Raw genomic sequence first — 20745 nt, forward strand, 5'->3', positions numbered from 1 at the left:
ACTTTCCAACATGAAAGAATACTTTTAATTATAAAAATCAGACCAAAACTTTGGTTTTAATCACTGTGCTGATTCAACTCTTATTCCTCCTATGCAAAAAGAAAAACAGTACACTTATTGTATGTGAAAGTCTTTTACCTCAAGAAAAGAAAAAAAATGTTTTGATTATAGTAATTCAATCTTTCATTAGTAGTATTCAGTTTTGCTACTGCTTCTCATTCTAATATTCAGAAACTAATTAAGCAGTCTTAATTATTACTTGTCACATGTCTAGGATACATGTCATAGTCAATTAAGTGTCTTAACAGTCCCTCACTCTGCTGTTTCCTATCCCTATTTCTCTACTAGTTATCACTCACACCTAGGTGACTCAGACAGGAAGAGAGTCTAAACTAAACAGCATATTACAGTGATTGTGGAAGATAAATAAATACCAGGTGATGAATTTGAATAATATAAAGCAATAATACACATAAAAAAACACTCAGACCTGTGAAAAAAATTGGGTAAAATAATAAGTTCAAGCTTTATCTAAACCACTGGTTTAATATTGGTAGGGGTTAAAACTATAATTAAATTATTCACTCCTTTTTTTGGCCTTTGCTTCTCTTTCTAGTAACTTGCACACATGCATTCTCCAGATTCCTTTTGAGGAAGCAATCATGAAGACTAAACTATTCCAAAGGGTCTCTTCTTACCTAGGTAGTCTTTCCCTACTGAAATTTTCAACTCAAATTTCCCCAGTGGTTTTCAAGTACACATTTAGTATCAGTGCTTTGGTCAGAAAGAGTAAACTATTCTGTTTTTTAAAGTCTGCCTTCCTCAGAGCAAATCAGCATTAATAAATGCAAGAAATATAGATATTTGTTAAGTTTACTTCTTAGTCACAAAAGAGGAAAAGCAACTAGTGAACCAGAGCATATATGAGATATCCCTTGGGGACTTTCAGAAAAATTTGAACATGATGCAACTTACAAAGGGTCTGTCAACAAATCTATAGAAAATGTGTGAGCTCACAAGTAATATAAAATATGTACATTAAAACAATGAAGTGTGAATCTTCTTTTAGCAAATTAGCAATCATTTGCAATACTAAAAATGCTCAATGCTAGCAAAGTTGTGTGGAAACAGACTTCCTCATATATTGTTAGTGGAAGTGAATTTGGTAAAATACTTTGGGAAATAAATTTGAAAATAAGTATTAGGATTCTTAAAAATGATATTACTATGACTCAGTAAGTTCACCTTTAAGACACAGTACCTTAGAAATCATCTTAAATACAATACATTTTATGCATGATGATGGTCATCAGAGTGTAGTTTATAATAGTGAAAAATCAGAAGCAACTGATGGAGGAATTGTTTGGTAATCTATGATGCCATCCACAAAATGAAATATTGTGCAGCCATTGGAAATAATGTTTTTGAAGACTTAAAAACATATGCATAATATAGTATTAAATGGGAAAATAATACACATGTATACATACTGTATAATTACAGCTATGTTAAAAAACAACAACAACATGTGTTAAGGGAGAAAAGGGAGACTGGAAAGAAATACACCAAAATTAGAATGAGGTGATAAATTCATAAGACCTTTCTTTTCTTTAAATACACAATTTATCATATCTGTTCTTTTGATAACTTGACATTAATTTTAAATCTAATCCATATAAGTATAATTTTAAATTGAATACAATCTTAAATTCAGTATAATTTATTAAAATTCTTATACAGGGATGACAATTATAATTCTGACATTATTTCTAGTGTTAGTAACAAAAACCATGTAAATGCAAAATTAAGTTAATCCATCTTCACACATAGCTCTTTAGACATCATTTTATGATCACTTCATTATGGACACAGTCTAATATCATTCTATTCAATTTATGATTTGTTATCTGTGTTCTTCTAGTTCAACATTTCTAAGGGTTCAGTCTGCAACCAAAAAGATTTTTTTGTTAAGCTCTTTCCTACAGTGAAGGCATTTATTGTCTGCATGGAGATAAAATTATCAGCTAGTTTTTTGTATAAGTCAAATCAGTTTTCATTTGAGAGGAACCATATCTATTAGTCTGACACATGAACTGATGCTGAAACCTAGAAAAAAATAAATTAGTTTGGGTTTCCCTGAGAAGAGATACTTCATTTTCTATTAAGCCCAGAGTAAATTCGGTGCTTCCAAACTCTCTAGGACATTGGAAGAAGAATTAAACTGGGTTTATTCTTGTTGTAAGGATTAGAGATATCATTAAGTTGGTCTAGAGCTTGTTCTGGGCTGAAATTACAAGGGAGTCTATCAGAAACAGCCAAATACCAGATAAATCATTAGTTGAATACAGAAATGATGATACTCCCCTACTCCTCTGCACCCCTCCCCACAAGGTTTATATTTCTTTTATCTATAAACCAAGAATTTTGTTTTGTTTCACGTGATATTGTAGGTCATAAGGGTCATCTAAAAAGATCATTTTCTTTCTTGGGTTTTTTCTTCCTTTGCAGAAGAAACTGACAGGATTTGCCACAAATGTATGGTGCATAGAAAGACAATGAGAGACTTAAAATACTTCTCACGGCTCAATTGATTCTAAGGCTTGTGCTTGGCACAACTGACATGATTTACACTGAGTATGCTTAATTAGCAACTTTATCAGCTATACTAAAGACCAGGACAGTGTCAACTGTGCTTCTTGGGTGCATAGTTGAGCTTTGCTCAAAAAAAAAAAAAAAATCTCAGAGCTTACAGGAAAACTGATTTGTTAGTTATAGTGGAGTTTCAGCCAGAACAGTTATATCTCATTGCTCAAGGATATATTTCATTGAGTGATTTAAGTGTTGCTTCCATCCACCCTGCTTTCAATTTCCCCCCTTCAACTCACTACAATTACTTTTTTTCCTATGTCCAGTTGCCATTTGCTCTAAACAATTAACTGACACATTTGAATTGAACTGTACTTAGTAAACATAGCTTATGGATTAAAATGCTTATTATCCAAGACTTAATTGTCATTACATATAGTGTTTCTTATAGCTTATAGGCCACACTGAAGAAATTTCTTGCTGTTCAGATCTCACAATTCAAAAGGAAGTTGGAGGTGAAACCTGTTTAAGAGACCTTACGGTTCATGAAGGTCTCCTTAATTTATTTGTTTTTGTACTTTAATGATCAATGAAGTGCTATACAAGTACAATGTTACAGCTTTAATTTCTTTATAAATAAATATACACTTGCCTGAATTGGTGAAATAGATTTCTATATCTTATAAGTGACTTATATAGAAGCAATGCCAGGTTAATTTATTGATTAATCTTCTAATATCTCTTTATTCAGAAATTTATTAATCAGCATATATCTATAGTATATACTGAAGTTTTTCTATCATTAATTTAAAATGTTAGTTTAGAGGGGGAAAAGATGAAGGAGGAGTAGGGAACCCTATTCCAGCCAGTCCCTGGAATTGAGCTGGATATCTACCAGACCACTCTGGATACCCACAAAATCAGCCTGAGATATAAGAAGATAGATCTGGATGCCTACAAACAGAACATCGCAGGCAGTTGGTTTTGAGGTAGGAAGTGGGGAGCCGTGATTCTGCGAGCACATATCAGAGAATAAATGGTGGGGGAGGAGCAGAGCCATGGGGATCCTACACCACTGGTGAGCAATAGCCTCCCACGCTGGGGACAGGGCACAGACTCACAGACCGGTAGCAACGGGGAAAGGACTGTAGGACAGCCCCCCAGTGGAAACCTGGAGTGGCAGGGCCGCATATGTGAACTGGGGGAGGCTGGCAATATTAAAAGCACAAAGGACAGAGACGTGCCCTGACGTGGAGGTGAAGACTGGGAGTGCTGCTGGGGGGCACACAACCCAGGACACTGCAGTTTATAGCAGCACAGACAGTAACAGAGATAGTGTGGCTTGGAGAGCTCACTGAAAAACAGGCTGCAATCTCTCTGCTCTGAGGCAGAGGGTTGGAAATGATCTCTTCTGCTCTGACTCACGGAAGAGACATGGAAACCCATCAGAGAAAGCCAACAGAGAACAGAAGCCCAAAAAACCTGGTTTTCACTGAGCCTATCCCCCATCACAGGGGGCAAGGCAACTCTGCCCAAACAGGGTTGCCTGAGTAACACTGGGACAAGTCCCTCCCCCAGAAGACAGCCTGGGAAAAAAAGAGGCCAGCAAACCTAAGGTCCCAAGAAAACAGGTGCATCTTGCTTGGGTTCTGGTCAATAATTTGGACTCTATACATTCCCTCAACCACCCCTCAACAGAATGACTAGGAGGGGGAACCCCCCAAATAGGAGAGACTCAGAGACTATGACTTATGCCACAGATTTACAAATGTATTCAGATATAACCAAGATGTGAGAGATGGAATTCAGGGTAGCAATTGTGAAGACAGTAGCTGGAATGGAGAAACCAATTAATGGCAACATAGAGTCTCTAAGGGCAGAAATGAAAGCTGAATTGGCAGAACTTAAAAATGCTATCAGTGAGATGCAATCTAATCTAGGTAACCTAACAGCTAGGGTAAATGAGGCAGAAAAAAGAATTAGTGATCCAGAAGACCAATTAATAGACAAGAAGGGAAAAGAGGAGGCCAGGGAAAAAGGACTAAGAATCCATGAAAATAGAATCAAAGAAATGTGACACCATGACACGTTCTAAAGTCAGAATTATTGGAATCCCTGAGGGGGTGGAGAGAGAGAGAGGACTAGAAGATATATTTGAGCAAATCATAACAGAATTTCCCTAAACTGGGGAATGAAACAAATATTCATGTCCTAGAGGAAGAGAGGACCCCCCCCCCCAAAATCAAGGAAAACAGGCCAACACCCCAGCATGCAATAGTAAAACTCACAAATCTTAGAACCAAGGAAACAATCTTAAGGGCATTTAGGGGGAAGAGATTCCTCACATACAGAGGGAGGAACTTCAGAATAATGTCTGACCTATCCACAGAGATCTGGCAAGCCAGAAAGGCCTGGCAAGACATATTCAGGGCACTAAATGAGAAAAACATGCAGCCGGGAATACTTTTACTGGCAAGACTGCCATTTAGAATGGATGGAGAGATGCACAGTTTCCAAGACTGGCAGAAACTGAAAGACTCTGTGACCACTAAGCTGGCCCTGCAAGAAATATTAAGGGGGGTTCTATAAAAGGAGAAAGACCCCAAGAGTGATCTACAACAGAAATTTACAGGGACAATCTATAAAAACAAGGTCTTCATAGGTAAAATGATGACAATAAATTCTTAGTTTCAATAATCACTCTCAACATGAATGGCCTAACTACTCCCATTAAACGACACAGGGTTGCAGTTTGGATAAAAAGACAGGACCCATCCATATGCTGTCTACAAGAGACTCATTTTGAACCTAAGATACATCCAGCCTGAAAGTGAAGGGATGGAGATCCATCTTCCATGCCAATGGACCTCAAAAGAAAGCTGGGGTAGCAATTCTTATATCAGACAAATTAGATTTTAAACTAAAGACTGTAGTTAGAGAACAAAAGGACACTATAACATTCTTAAGGGTCTATCCAACAAGAAGATCTACAATTTTAAATATCTACACCCCCAACATGGGAGCAGCCATCTACATAAGCCAACTGTTAACAAAAATAAAGTCATATTGATATGTTAATTGTAGGAGACCTCAATACTCCACTCTCAGCAATGGACAGATCATCTAAGCAGAAAACCAACAAAAAAAATAAGAGCTTTGAATGACACACTGGACCAGATGGGCCTCATAGAGATATACAGAACATTCCACCCTAAAATGACAGAATACTCCTTCTATACTCCTTCTCGAGTGCACATGGAAATTTCTCCACAGGAGACCACATACCAGGTCACAAATCAGGTCTCAACCAATATAAAAAAAACTGAGATTATTTCCTGCATATTCTCAGACCACAGTGCTTTAAAACTGGAACTCAATCACAAGAAAAACTTTGGAAGAAATTCAAACACTTGGAAGCTAAAGACCACTCTGCTCAAGCATATTAGGGTCAACCAAGAAATCAAAGAAGAACTTAAACAATTCATGGAAACCAATGAGAACGAAAACACATCGGTCCAAAACCTATGGGATACTGCAAAGGCGGTCCTAAGGGGGAAAGACATAGCCATCCAAGCCTCACTCAAAAAAATGGAAAAATCCCGAATTCAACAACTAATGTTATAACTTAAAGAACTGGAGAAAAAGCAACAAATGATGCCTAAGCCATGCATTAGAAGAAAAATAATTAAGATTAGAGCAGAGATCAATGAATTAGAAACCAGAAACACAGTAGATCATATCAACAAAACTAGAAGTTGGTTCTTTGAAAGAATTAATAACATCGATAAACCACTGCCCAGACTTATCCAAAAGAAAAAAGACCCAAATTAATAAAGTTATGAATGAAAGGGGAGAGATCACAATTAACACTAAGGAAATAGAAACAATTATTAGAAATTATTATCAGCAACTATATGCCAAGAAACTGAGCAATCTGGATGAAATGGATGCCTTCCTGGAAACTTATAAGTTACCAAGACTGACACAGGAAGAAATTGACAACCTGAATAGGCCAATAACCAGTAACGAGATTGAAGCAGTGATCAAACACCTCCCAAAAAACAAGAGTCCATGGCCTTATGGATTCCCTGGGGAATTCTACCAAGCATTCAAAGAAGAAATTATACCTCTTCTCCTAAAGCTGTTTCAAAAAATAGAAACAGAAGGAAAGCTTCCAGACTCATTCTATGAAGCCAGCATTACCTTAATCCCCAAACCAGGCAAAGACCCCATCAAAAAGGAGAATTTCAGACCGATATCCCTAATGAATATGGATTCCAAAATCCTCAACAAAATCCTAGCTAATAGGATCCAACAATACATTAAAAGGATCATCCACCACGACCAAGTGGGATTAACCACCAGGATGCAAGGGTGGTTCAGCATTCGCAAATCAATCAATGTGACAGAACACATTAATAAGAGGAGAGAGAAGAACCAAGTGGCCCTCTCAATTGATGCAGAAAAAGCATTTGACAAAATACAACATCCTTTCCTGATTAAAACTCTTCAGAGTATAGGGATAGAGGGAACATTCCTCAAGTTCATAAAATCCATCTATGAAAAACCCACAGCGAGTATTATCCTCAATGGGGAAAAGCTGAGAGCCTTTCCCTTAAGATCAGGAACACATCAAGGATGCCCACTCTTGCCACTGTTGTTCAACATAGTACTAGAAGTCTTAGCAACAGCAATCAGACAACAAAAAGAAATAAAAGGTATTCAAATTGGCAAAGAAGAAATCAAACTCTCTCTCTTCACAGACAACATGATACTTTATGTGGAAAACCCAAAAGACTCCACCCCCAAATTACTAGAACTTATATAGCAATTCAGTAATGTGGCAGGATACAAAATCAATGCACAGAAATCAGTTGTTTTCTTATACACTAACAACGCAACTGTAGAAAGAGAAATTAGAGAAATGATTCCATTTACAATAACACCAAAACAAGAAGATACCTTGGAATAAACCTAACCAAAGAGGTAAATGACCTATACTCTAGGATCTACAGAACACTCATGAAAGAAATTGGAGAAGACACAAAAAGATGTAAAAGCATCCCATGCTCATGGATTGGAAGAATAAACATTGTTAGAATGTCTATGCCACCCAGAGCAATCTATACCTTCAATGCCATCCTGGTCAAAATTCCAATGACATTTTTCAAAGTGCTGGAACAAACAATCCTAAGATTTGTATGGACTCAGAAAAGACCCCGAATTGCCAAGGAAATGTTGAAAAAGAAAAACAAAGCTGAGGGCATCCCATTTTTGAATTTCAAGCTATATTGCAAAGCCGTGATCAACAAGACAGCATGGTACTGGCACAAAAACAGACATATAGACCAATGAAACAGAATAGGGAGCCCAGATATGGACCCTCAACTCTATGGTCAAATAATATTTCACACAGTAGTAAAAAATATGCGATGGAAAAAAGACAGTCTCTTCAATAAATGGTGCTGGGAAAATTGGACATCCACATGCAGAAGAATGAAACTCGACCATTCTCTAACACCATATACAAAGATAAACTCATAATGGATGAAAGACCTCAATGTGAGACAGGAATCCATCAAAATCCTAGAGGAGAATACAAGCAATAACCTTTTTGACATCAGCCACAGCAACTTCTTTCATGATACATCTCCAAAGGTAAGTGAAAAAAAAGGGAAAATGAATTTTTGGGACTTCATCAAGATAAAAAGCTTCTGCACAGCAAAGGAAACAGTCAACCAAACAAAGAGGCAACCTACAGAATGAGAGAAGATATTTGCAAATGACACTACAGACAAAGGGCTGATATCCAAAATCTATAAAGAGCTCAAACTCAACACCCAAAAAACAAATAATGAAGTCAAAAAATGGGCAGAAGTCATGAACAGATACTTCTCTATAGAAGATATACAAATGGCTAACAGACATATGAAAAAATGTTCATCATCTTTAGCCATCAGGGAAATTCAAATCAAAACCACATTGAGATAGCCCTTATACAAGTTAGAATGGCAAAAATTGACAAGGCAAGAAACAACAAATGTTAGAGAGGTTGTGGAGAAAGGGGAACCCTCTTCCACTGTTGGTGGGAATGCAAGTTGGTACAGCCACTTTGGAAAAAAGTGTGGACGTTCCTCAAAAAATTAAAAATAGAGCTACCCTATGACCCAGATTTGCTCTACTGGGTATTTACCCCCAAAACACAGATGTAGGGAAAAGAAGGGCCATATGCACCTCAATGTTCATAGCAGCAATGTCCACAATAGCCAAACTGTGGAAAGAGCCCAGATGCCCTTCAACAGACAAATGGATAAAGAAGATGTGGTCCATATATGCAATGGAATATTACTCAGCCATCAGAAAGGAAGATGTCCAACTTTTACATCAACATGGATGGGCCTGGAGGAGATTATGCTAAGTGTAATAATTCAAGCAGAGAAAGTCAATTATCCTATGGTTTCACTTATTTGTGCAATATAAGGAATAGCATGGAGGACATTAGGAGAAGGAAGAGAAAATGAAGGGGGGAAATCGGAGGTGGAGTTGAACCATGAAAGATTATGGACTCCGAGAAACAAACTGAGGGTTTTAGAGGGGAGAGGCATGGGGGGATGGGTTAGCCCCATGATAGGTATTAAGGAGGGCACATATTGCATGGAGCAGTGAGTATAATATGAAAACAATGAATTATGGAACACTACATCAAATGTTATGGTGACTAACATAACATAATAAAATAAAATAAATAAAATAAAGTAAAATAAAAAAAGCCAAGAGGATGCATACAGTGTGGAGTCAAATTTAAATTTTATCTCTACTATTTATTGGGTTGGTAACCTTCAGCAAGATATTTAATCTCTATATATCTCAGTTTGCTTCTGTAAAATGGATTGTTAAGAGTTATCATTATGAGCAAAATATAATATAAAATATGTAAAGTTCTTAGAATAGTGCCTCACCTTTAGTATAAGTACAATAAATAGTAGTTATTATTTTTTGTAGTGGAGGGAACTCATAATTAGTCAGGGAGGAAGATGGGAAAAGAGGTAATTACAGCACAGTGTGATATGTGCTAAACTAGAAAAGTCAAAGGTGCCAGAGAAGCCACTGAAGGTCGCATAACCTTAATTTGGTGTGCTATAGAAGGCTTCCTAGAGGAAGTAATATTTACATTGAGACATTTGAGGGATGAAAAATTAGCTAGGTAAGGAGGCATTGGGAATGTAGAGGGACACTGTGGCTCCCACAAAAGAAAAACACCAGAGAAGAGGAAGAACATATTTAGGAATTGAATGCCTTGAAAATGCAAATTTTTCTTTTTGTCATCACAACTGAACCATATTTATTCCTTATGATAGCATGCTTAGGAAGTTCTTTGTCCTTACACATAACAGAAGTCAAAGGAATCTTACAATTAAAAGACTATCCCAAACAAAAACAGTTATTCTTTTCCCTGCCCCCTTCCCTTTTTTTTTTAACATCAAACCACTATTTAAATGTATGGTTTTGGATCCCTAAAAAAATTCCATGTACAAATGCACCCAAACTACTTCTATAGTCACTACTTTATTCACCCAATAGCTTACATCAACTTTTATAGTCTTCAGAAGGATCTGATACTTGGCTTGATATGTTCACAGACTTTAAATCTGGCTGCTGCCAGCCAGAATTCTAAGATTCAAGATGAACAATTTGCATACCAAAAAATTACTGGAAAAAAATGGTAATTTCACAAATAAGTTTTCTCTATTAAGAGGATCTGATAAAGGGTGAAAGTTGTGAAATATTTTTCTACAAAAAAAAATATTTTTCCTGGTATTTTTCATTCACTGTAAAGGAGAAGGGTCTCATTCTGATGCATGTCCTTCACTCTGGATCTCCATTTTATTTTATTTTTTTAAAGATTTTATTTATTTATTTATTTGACAGAGAGATAGCATAAGTAGGCAGAGAGGCAGGCAGAGGGAGAGGGAGAAGCAGGCTCCCCACTGAGCAGGGAGCCCGATGTGGGACTCGATCCCAGGACCCTGGGATCATGACCTGAACCAAAGGCAGCCGCTTAACCGACTGAGCCACTCAGGTGCCCCTGGATCTCCATTTTAAAGGCTCTACAAACATACTACTTCCTGGCAGTTTAAGCAGGTCACGGCTCAAAGGATCTCTGCCAGGCTTCCCTGGGAAGGGAACTGCATCATACTTCCCCATTTTCAATACATAAGTATTCAAATATTCCATAAGTAAGTGTTGTTTATTAGAAATGGTACTGACAATAACATAGACATTGAGAAAATAGTTTATTATATTTAGTGTTTTAGATGGGAATTTAATATATTCAGGTCAGATATTTCTTTCTGACTGTAAGTGAAAGGCAGAATTTTATTTTTTTTTCAATAGATCATGAGATAATTTTGCTCAGGAAGACCAGAGAAAAAGATAATCATTTCTCTCCACAACCTCACAATGTCATATCCTTCTTTGTCACAAGTGAGGCAAGTGCTTCTCATTTATGTGCAGTAGGGGAATATACTGAGGGATGCTCTCATTGAACCCCATTGTCCCACTTCATCTTTGGAACAAATTTTAATTTCAATGCTAACTAAAATAGTCCTTAATTGAAGCCAGAATTTAAGGACAGGTCATGGCAGTTGATAGATTCAAGCAGAGATAAAACAAGAAAGATTCTTGATATGGCTTGAAAAATCAAAGGGAGAATCTGAGCATCTACATTCAGAGGCCAATCAATTTCATCAGGCTACAACAGGTATAAAATGTGAAATAGCTCAGAGGCTGACTATGCTCAAAATTGTGAACACATCGAAGTCTTGTCAGCATTTTGAGATGGAAGTCACTGGTGTGGTAAGTACCCTGGAGAACATAGGAGAAAATCCCCTAAATAGGGAAATTAAAAACAACTGTATCTCCCAAAACTAAGGAAAAAAATGCAATAGAACATAGTACAGGGGTGCAGAAGCTTCTAATACTTAGCCTGCTTGTACAGCATTTTTAAAGAAGAACGTTCAAACATAGGGTCAAAAGAGTTATAGAAAGTCATCCATGTGAATGTAAGTATATCTACAATGAAAGCTGCTTGAAGGCTTTGGAAATAATATCAAACTTTAGATATTCAATGAGCGTGACTGTTGAAGACACAGAATTTCTAAACAGACTGGAAATCTAACAAAACTCTACTTACAAGAGTGAAAAGAGGATGGGAGGGAGAAAGAAAAGGAGAGGGAGAAGGAGAAGGAAAGACAGAGAAAGAGATTGAGAGAGACAGAAAGAGAGCAAACATGGAGCAAAGCCATGCTGTGATGTGGTTTCCCTAAAGTTAACTAATAATAGAGGAAGAAAGAAGAAAGAAAGAAAGAAAAAAAAGAAAGAAAGAAAAAAAGAAAGAAGAAAGAAAGAAAGGGAAAGAAAGAAAGAGAGAGAGAGAAAGAAGAAAGAAAGAAAGAAAGAAAGAAAGAAAGAAAGAAAGAAAGAAAGAAAGAAAGAAAGAAAAGAAAGAAGAAAGAAAGGGAAAGAAAGAGAGAGAAAGAAAGAAGAAAGAAAGAGAAAGAAAGAAAGAAAGAAAGAAAGAAAGAAAGAAAGAAAGAAAGAAAGAAAGAAAGAAAGAAAGAAAAGAAAGAAAGAGGAAGGAAGGAGGGAAGAAAGGGAGGGAGGGAAGGAAGAAGGGAGGGAAAGCAAGAAAAAAAATCCACCTTTTTAGAACAGTTCGTAAAATGTGGAACATCTCATTGCTCCTCACTTTCAGAAAGTAGCCTACATCAAAATCAGAATATGCGTATACCTGCCATGACCATTCCAGCACTTGAGTTTTTGTGCTTTTTCTTAGCAGGTAACAGTACTGATCACAGGGTGAGAACCTAGTAGTTACTAATCACTGACTAATTAAAACTTATTTTGAGGGGCCCTGGGTGGCTCAGTCAAACATCTGCCTTTGGCTCGGGTTGTGATCCCAGGGTCCTGGGATCAAGCCCTGTGTTTAGCTTCCTGCTCAGGGAGAGTCTGGTTCTCCTTCTCCTTCTGTTGCTCCCCCTGCTTGTGCTCTCTCTTTCTCAAATAAATAAATAAATAATTTTAATAAAAAATGTAAAAACATTGTTTTAAAAAAATAAAAAAAAAATATTTTTGATTTTTGAAAAAAAAAAAATCAAAAATCCAGACAAGACTTTCAATTAAACAACTCAAGCTACTGGTAAGACCAATACACTTCCTACATGCTAAGCATATATCTAATTTGTTACATGTATTAACATTTTTAAATTCACAATAACCCTATGAAGTAGGTGCTCTTATTATCAAAGGTGGAAAAACAGGCATAGAAAGGTAATTTGTGCAAGTTCATACAGATAGAAAGTGGCAAGGGCCAAAATTCATACCAACTGTCCATCTTCAAAGTCTGAATTCTTAGTTTTTATGCTACACTGGGATTCTTCCAGTACTGGACATAATCTGGAGTTGAAGTCATAAGGATCTGTATCAGAAGGAACCCAGGGAATGTCCCCACTCAGCTCAGAACTCCGGTGTTGGGATGATACCCAAATGGCTTATACAACTAATCCTATGCTCTAAGGATTTGGATTCTTTCCATTAAGAATATGAATCTAGCAGAACACATTTATGGTCTGATCAGCTACTATATACTTAGACCAATATTTTTATCCCTTAGAAAATTTTCTAGTAACCCAAGGCAGATGGATGATGTGTGGTTACTCAATTGGCCTACCTCCTTTTTTTTTTTTTTTTGACAATAATAACAGGAAGATGATATTCCTCAAATGCACTATTGCATGCAGTTTTAATCAAAGTGAGAAAAGAACACTCAAATGTGTATCGGAAGTAGATTGGTTTCTATCATTTTTTTAACATTTTTATAAGATTATTTATTTATTTATTTATTTGAGAGGGAGGGAGAGAGCATGGGTGGAGGGAGGGGCAGAGGGAGAGGGAGAAGCAGACTCCCTGCTGAGCAGGGACCCCGACTCAAGGCTTGATCCCAGGACCCTGGGATCATGACCTGAGCCAAAGGTAGACATTTAATAGACTGAGCCACCCAGGTGCCCTTCTTTTACCTTTTTTTTTTTTAAATGTCTACTGAATGACTTTTCCTTTTGTAAACCTTAAGAACAACTTGACTGTGGGGCTATATTTTATTCACATGAAAATGTCAACACACACAGAAAAACAATAAAAACACAGAAGAAATGCTGAGAGAATTTATAATATAATGTTGGTGGGTGCCTTGTTTCTCTGATGTTCATTGTCTGCACACACAAGTAGATTAATGAGAAGCAAAAAATGGGCATTTTTCATTTTTCTATACTTTAACAAATAAAGAAGAATCTTAGATGCCATTTATCAAAATGTAAACATAATTTAGGTGATAATCATCACTATTTTTCACTTTCCCTCAGTGCTAAGATAGGTAAAATGAGTGTCTTCACTTCTAGATCCTAAAAAGCTCCTTAAATGCAACATTTGTGCCTTATTCATCTTTTAATATATAGCATTTAATGCAGTGACTGGCTCTCAGTGTGTGTTCAATAATTTTCTGTTGAGATTGAGGAGTCCAAGATGGCAGAGGAATAGATCTTAATTTCATTTGGTCTCAAGAATTCAGCTAGATAACTATCAAACCATTCTGAACACCTGTGAACTCAATGCAAGATAGAAGAAAAGAATAGCTGCAACACTACAAATAGAAAAGTGACCAGTTTCTGCAAGGTAGGAGGTACAGAGAAGTGAATCTGAGGTGATATATGGAAAGATAGACCACAGGGGATTGGAGCCTCCGTCAGCCAGCTACCAGCAAGTGATAGAGCAGTGGAGCACAAAATCAGAACTTTTAGAAGATTGCTCTGGTGAGAGACATCACTCAGGTAGCTAAGTAGGGGGGTGGGGACTCTTGCTGGGTCAGTGTGGTCTCAGGATCCTCAGGGTAACAGGAAGACCTGGGGTCCCTGAGCGCAGCAGTGCTCCCAAGTATTAGAGCAGCAAAGCTGGCTGGAAAGAGTGAGCCCAGGACTGGGATTTCAGCTCTGGGTTGCCGTAAACTGTGAATCGAGGCACAGTCAGGCCACTGCACTTTGAACAGGGAACCAACAAGAGGCAGAACCAGGGAGAACCCCCTACTTTCCCTGGGGGAGGAATCTGCTAGGTTTGGAGACTCAAAATGGGGTTGTGTGACAGAAACTCTCAGTCACAAGCCAGGTGAGCATGGAGTGTGGTTAGGAGACCAGAGAGACTGGAGTGATTGACTGCTTTTCTCTGAAGGCTTACTGAGGAGTGGGGCTCCGAGCTTTCAGCTCTGTGGCCAGAGATTGGGAGGCCACCATTTCCATTCTTATCCTCTAAATTGGCAAGGAAAGCCTTCAGGGCACAAAAACTACATAGAGCAAACCAGAGCAGATTAGTTAGCCTGTCCCCTTGCAAGGGCAGGGCAATTCCACCTGGGGCAAAGACATTTGAGAATGGATGCAACAAGCCTCTACCCTAGAAGATAAGCAAGAGCATCCAGCCAAGACCAAGTTTACCAATCAGTGAAAACTGCAAAACTCCAGGGTTAGGGAATAAAACCGGGAACCCATGGCTTTTTTCCTATGATCCTTCACTCTTTCAACTTTATTTTATTTAATTTTTATTTTTTTCTTTTTTCAAGAAACTTATTTCAACATTTTTTTTAAATCTTTTTTAATTTTTATTTTTACAGTCACATTCCATTCCTTCATTGTATTTAATCTTGTTTTTGCATATATATAAGTCTTTCTTAGTTTAAAATTTTAGAATGCAGTTTCTTCTAAGAGACCAAAATACACTGAAAATCTAGTGTATGGCTCTGTTCTATTCACAACCCTGATCATATTCTCTCTCTCTCTTTTTTTCTTCTTCCTTTTTTTTTTTGTTTGGTTTTGTTAAAGTCTTTTTTTTTTAATTTTCATCTTACAGTTACCTTATATCCTTTCAATGTATTTAATTTTATTTTTGTATATATAAGTTTTTCTTCCTCTACAATTTTGAGATATAGTTTCCTATAACAAACTGACCAAAACACATTCAGGAGGTAATGTATTGCTCTGTTCTATTCACCTGTTTATATCCCTTCCTTTTGGTTGTTGTTGTTGTTTTCTTCCTCTTTTTTTTTTTCTTGTCTTCTAATTTCCATTTTTACAGTTACATTCTATCCTTTCATTGCATTTAATTTTATTTTTGTACGTATATAAGTTTTTTTTTCATTACAAATTTGGTACCTAGTTTTCTAAAAAGCAGACCAAAATACACACAGAATTCAGTGTATTGCTCTATTCTGCTCACCTATCTGATTATATTCTCTCTTTTTTTTTTTGCTTGTTTTTTGTTTTTTCCAGTTTCAGGTGTCTTCTGATTTGTTTAGTGTATATTTCTCTGGGGCCTTTGTTGCCATTTTAGTATTTTGCTCTGTCATTCATCTATTCTTCCCTGAACAGAATGACAAGAAGGAAAAACTTACCACAAAAAAGAGAACAAGAGGCAGTACTGACTGTCAGGGACCTAATCAGTATGGATATACATAAGATGTCAGAACTAAAGTCCAGAATAATGATTATAAACATACTAGTTGAGGCTTGGAAAAAAACAGAAGAAACTAAAGAATCACTTTCTGGAGAAATAAAAGAACTAAAATCTAACCAAATCGAAATCAAAAAGGCTATTAATGAGATGCAATCAGAAATGGAGGTTCTAACTGCTAGGATAAATGAGGCAGAAGAGAGAATTAGTGATATAGAAGACCAAATGATGGAGAATAAAGAAGCTGAGAAAAAGAGAAATAAACAACTACTGGATCACAAGGGTAGGATTCGAGAGATAAGTGATACCATAAAGATGAACAATATTAGAATAATTAAGATCCCAGAAGGAGACAAAATAGAGAGAGGGGCAGAAGGTATATTGGAGCAAATTACAGCAGATAACTTCCCTAATCTGGGGAAGGAAATAGGCATCAAAATCCAGGAGGTACAGAGAACCTTCCTCAAAATCAATAAAAATAGGTCAACACCCTGACATATCATAGTGAAACTGACAAATATCAGAGACAAAGAGAAAATCATGACAGCAGCTCGGGAAAAGAGGGCTGTAACCTACAAGGGTAGAAACATTAGACTGGCAGCAGACCTAACCACAGAGACCTGGCAGGCCAGAAAGGACTGGCATGGTATGTTCAGGGTGCTAAATGAGAAAAAAAATATGGAGCCAAGAATAATTTATCCAGCTAGGATGTCATTCAAAATAGAAGGAGTGATAAAAAGTTTCTGGGACAAACAAACTAAAAGAATTTGTAATCACCAAACCAACCCTATGAGAAATATTGAAAGAGGTACTCTAAGCAAAGAGAGAGCCCAAAAATAACATAGACTGGGAAGAAACACAGACAATATACAGTAACAATCACCTTACAGGCAATACAATGGAACTAAATTCATACGTTTCAAAAGTTACCATGAATGTAAATGAGCTAAATGCCCCAATCAAAAGACACAGGGTATTAGGTTGGATAAAATAAGCAAGACCAATTGATATGCTGTCTGCAAAAGACTCATTTTAGACCCAAAGACACCTCCAGATTTAAAGTGAAGGGGTGGAAAACAATTTATCATGCTACTGGACATCAAAAGAAATCTGGGGTGGCAATCCTTACATCAGACAAATTAGATTTTAAACCAGAGACTGTAATAAGAGATGAGGAAGGACACTATATCTTAATTAAGGGGTGTATCCAACAAGAAGATCTAACAATTGTAAATATTTATGTCCCTAACAGGGGAGCAGCCAATTATATAAGCCAATTAATAACAAAATCAAAGAAACACATTGAAAATAACACAGTAATAGTAGGGGACTTTAACACCCTGCTCACTGCAATGGACAGATCATCTAAGCAAAAGATCAACAAGGAAAAATGGCTTTGAATGACACACAGGACCAGACAGACTTCACAGATATATTCCGAGCATTCTATCCCAAAGCAACAGAATACACATTCTTCTTGAGTGCACATGGAACATTCTCCAGAATAGATCATATCCTGGGTCACAAATCAGGTCTCAACTGGTACCAAAAGATTGGGATCATTCTCTACATATTTTCAGATGACAGTGCTTTGAACCTGGAATTAATCACAAGAGGAAAGTTGGAAAGAACTCAAATACATGGAGGCTAAAGAGCATCTTACTAAACAATGAATGGGTCAACCAGGAAATTAAAGAAGAATTTAAAAAATTCATGGAAACAAATGAAAATGTAAACACAACTGTTCAAAATCTTTGGGATGCAGCAAAGGTGGTCTTAAGAGGTAAATATATAGCACTGCAAGCCTTTCTCAAAAAACAAGAAAGGTCTCAAATACACAACCTAACCCTACACTTAAAGGAGCTGGAGAAAGAAAAATAAATAGAGCCTAAACTCAGCAGGAGAAAAAAAAATGATAAAAATTAGAACAGAAATCAATGAAATAGAAACCAAAAAACCAATAGAACAGATCAAAGAAACTAGGAGCTGTTTTCTGAAAAAATTAATAAGATTGATAAACCCTTGGCCAAACTTATCAAAAAGAAAAGAGAAAAGACCCAAATAAATAAAATAATGAATGAGGAGAATTACAACCAACACCAAAGAAATACAAACAATTATAAGAACACATTATGAGGAACTGTATGCCAGCAAATTAGACAATCTGGAAGAAATTGATACATTCCTAGAGATATATAAACTAGCAAAACTGAACCAGGAAGAAATAGAAAGCCTGAATAGACCCATAACCAGCAAGGAAATTGAAATGGTAATCAAAAATCTCCCAACAAACAAGAGCCCAGGGCCAGATGGTTTCCCAAGGGAATTCTACCAAACATTTAAAGAAGAAATAATACCTATTATTCTGAAAATGTTCCAAAAAATAGAAATGGAAGGAAAACTTCCAAACTCTTTTTATGAGGCCAGCATTACTTTGATCCCAAAACCAGACAAAGACCCCACCAAAAAGAATTACAGACCTATATCCCTGATGAACTTGGAGGCAAAAATTCTTACCAAAATACTAGCCAATAGGATCCAACAGTACATTAAAAGGATTATTCACAACGACCAAATAGGATTTATTCCTGGGCTGCAAGGTTGGTTCAACATCTGCAAATCAATCAGTGTGATACACTACATAAATAAAAGAAAGGGCAAGAACCATATGATCCTCTGAATAGATGCAGAAAAAGCATTTGACAATGTACAGAATCCTTTATTGATTAAAACTCTTCACAGTGTAAGGATAGAGGGTCCATACCTCAATATCATAAAAACCATCTATGAAATACTCACAGTGAATATCATTCTCTATGGGGAAAAACTGAGAGCTTTTCTCCTAAGGTCAGGAATATGGCAGGGATGTCTAATATCACCACTGCTGTTCAATATAGTACTAGATGTCTTAACCTCAGTAATCGAAAGCAAAAAGAAATAAAAGTCATCTGATTCAGCTAAGAAGAAGTCAACATCTCACTCTTTGCAGATGACATGATATTCTATGTGGAAAACCCAAAAGATGCCACCCCAAAATTGCTAAAGCACATAAAACAATTCAGTAAAGTGGTAGGATATAAAATCAATGCACAGAAATCAGTTGCATTTCTATACACCAACAATGAGACAGAAGAAAGAGAACTTAAGGAGTCAATACAATTTACAATTGCACTCAAAACAATAAGATACCTAGAAACAAACCTAACCAAAGAAGTAAAGTATCTGTAGTCAGAAAACTATAGAATACTCATGAAAGAAATTGAGGAAGATACAAAGAAATGGAAAAACGTTCCATGGTGATGGATTGGAAGAATAAATATTGTTAAAATGTCTATGCTACCTAGAGTAATTTACACGTTCAATGCAATCCCTATCAAAATACCATCAACTTTTTTCACAGAACTGGAACAAATAATCCTAAAATTTGTTTGGAACCAGAAAAGACCCCAAATAGCCAGGGGAATGTTGAAAAACAAACCAAAGCTGGGGGCATCACAATATCTGACTTTGAGCTACATTACAAAGCTGTAATCATCAAGACAGTATGGTACTGGCACAAAAACAGACACATTGATCAATGGAACAGAATAGAGAGCCCAGAACTCTATGGTCAACTAATCTTTGACCAAGCAGGAAAGAACATCCAGTGGAAAAAAGACAGTCTCTTCAATAAATGGTGCTGGGATAATGGAAAGCCACATGCAGAAGAATGAAACTGGACCATTGTCTTACACCATACACACAGATAAACTCAAAATGGATGAAAGTGGATGAAAGACCTCAATGTGAGACAGGAGTCCATCAAAATCCTAGATAAAAACACAGGCAATAATCTCTTTGAACTCAGCCACAGCAACTTCTTGCAAGACACATCTCTAAAGGCAAGGGAAACAAAGGCAAAAATGATGGGACTTCATCAAGGTAAAAAGCTTTTGCACTGCAAAACAGTCAAAAAAACTAGAAGGCAACTGACAGAATGGGAGAAGATATTTGCAAATGACATATCAGATAAAGGGCTAGAATACAAAATCTATAAAGAATTTAGCAAACTCAACACAAAAAGAACATAATCCAATCAGGAAATGGACAGAAGACATGAGCAGACATTTTTGCAAAGAAGACACCCAATTGGCCAACGGACACATGAAAAATTGCTCAATATCACTCAGCATCAGGGAAATACAATGAATGGCTAAAATTAACAAGTCAGGAAATAACAGATGTTGGCAAGGATGTGGAGAAAGGGGAACCCTCGTACACTCTTGGTAGGAATGCAAGCTGGTGCAGCCACTCTGGAAAACAGTATGGAGGTTCCTAAAAAAGTTAAAACTAGAGCTACCCTATGACCCAGCAATTGGACTACTGGGTATTTACCCCAAAGATACAAATGTAGATACAAATATAGTGAACCAAAGGGGCACGTGCACCCCAATGTTTATAGCAGCAATGTCCACAATAGCCAAACTATAGAAAGAGCCTAGATGTCCATCAACAGATGAATGGATAGAGATGATGTGGTATATATATACAATGGAATATTATGCAGCACCAAAAAATATGAAATCTTGCCATTTGCAATGACATGGGTGGAACAAGAGTGTATTATGCTAA

Source organism: Mirounga angustirostris, unplaced genomic scaffold (assembly GCF_029215605.1).
Source record: "Mirounga angustirostris isolate CCGP_5_RB_7025 unplaced genomic scaffold, mMirAng1.0.hap1 SCAF_11, whole genome shotgun sequence".
NCBI lineage: Eukaryota > Metazoa > Chordata > Mammalia > Carnivora > Phocidae > Mirounga > Mirounga angustirostris.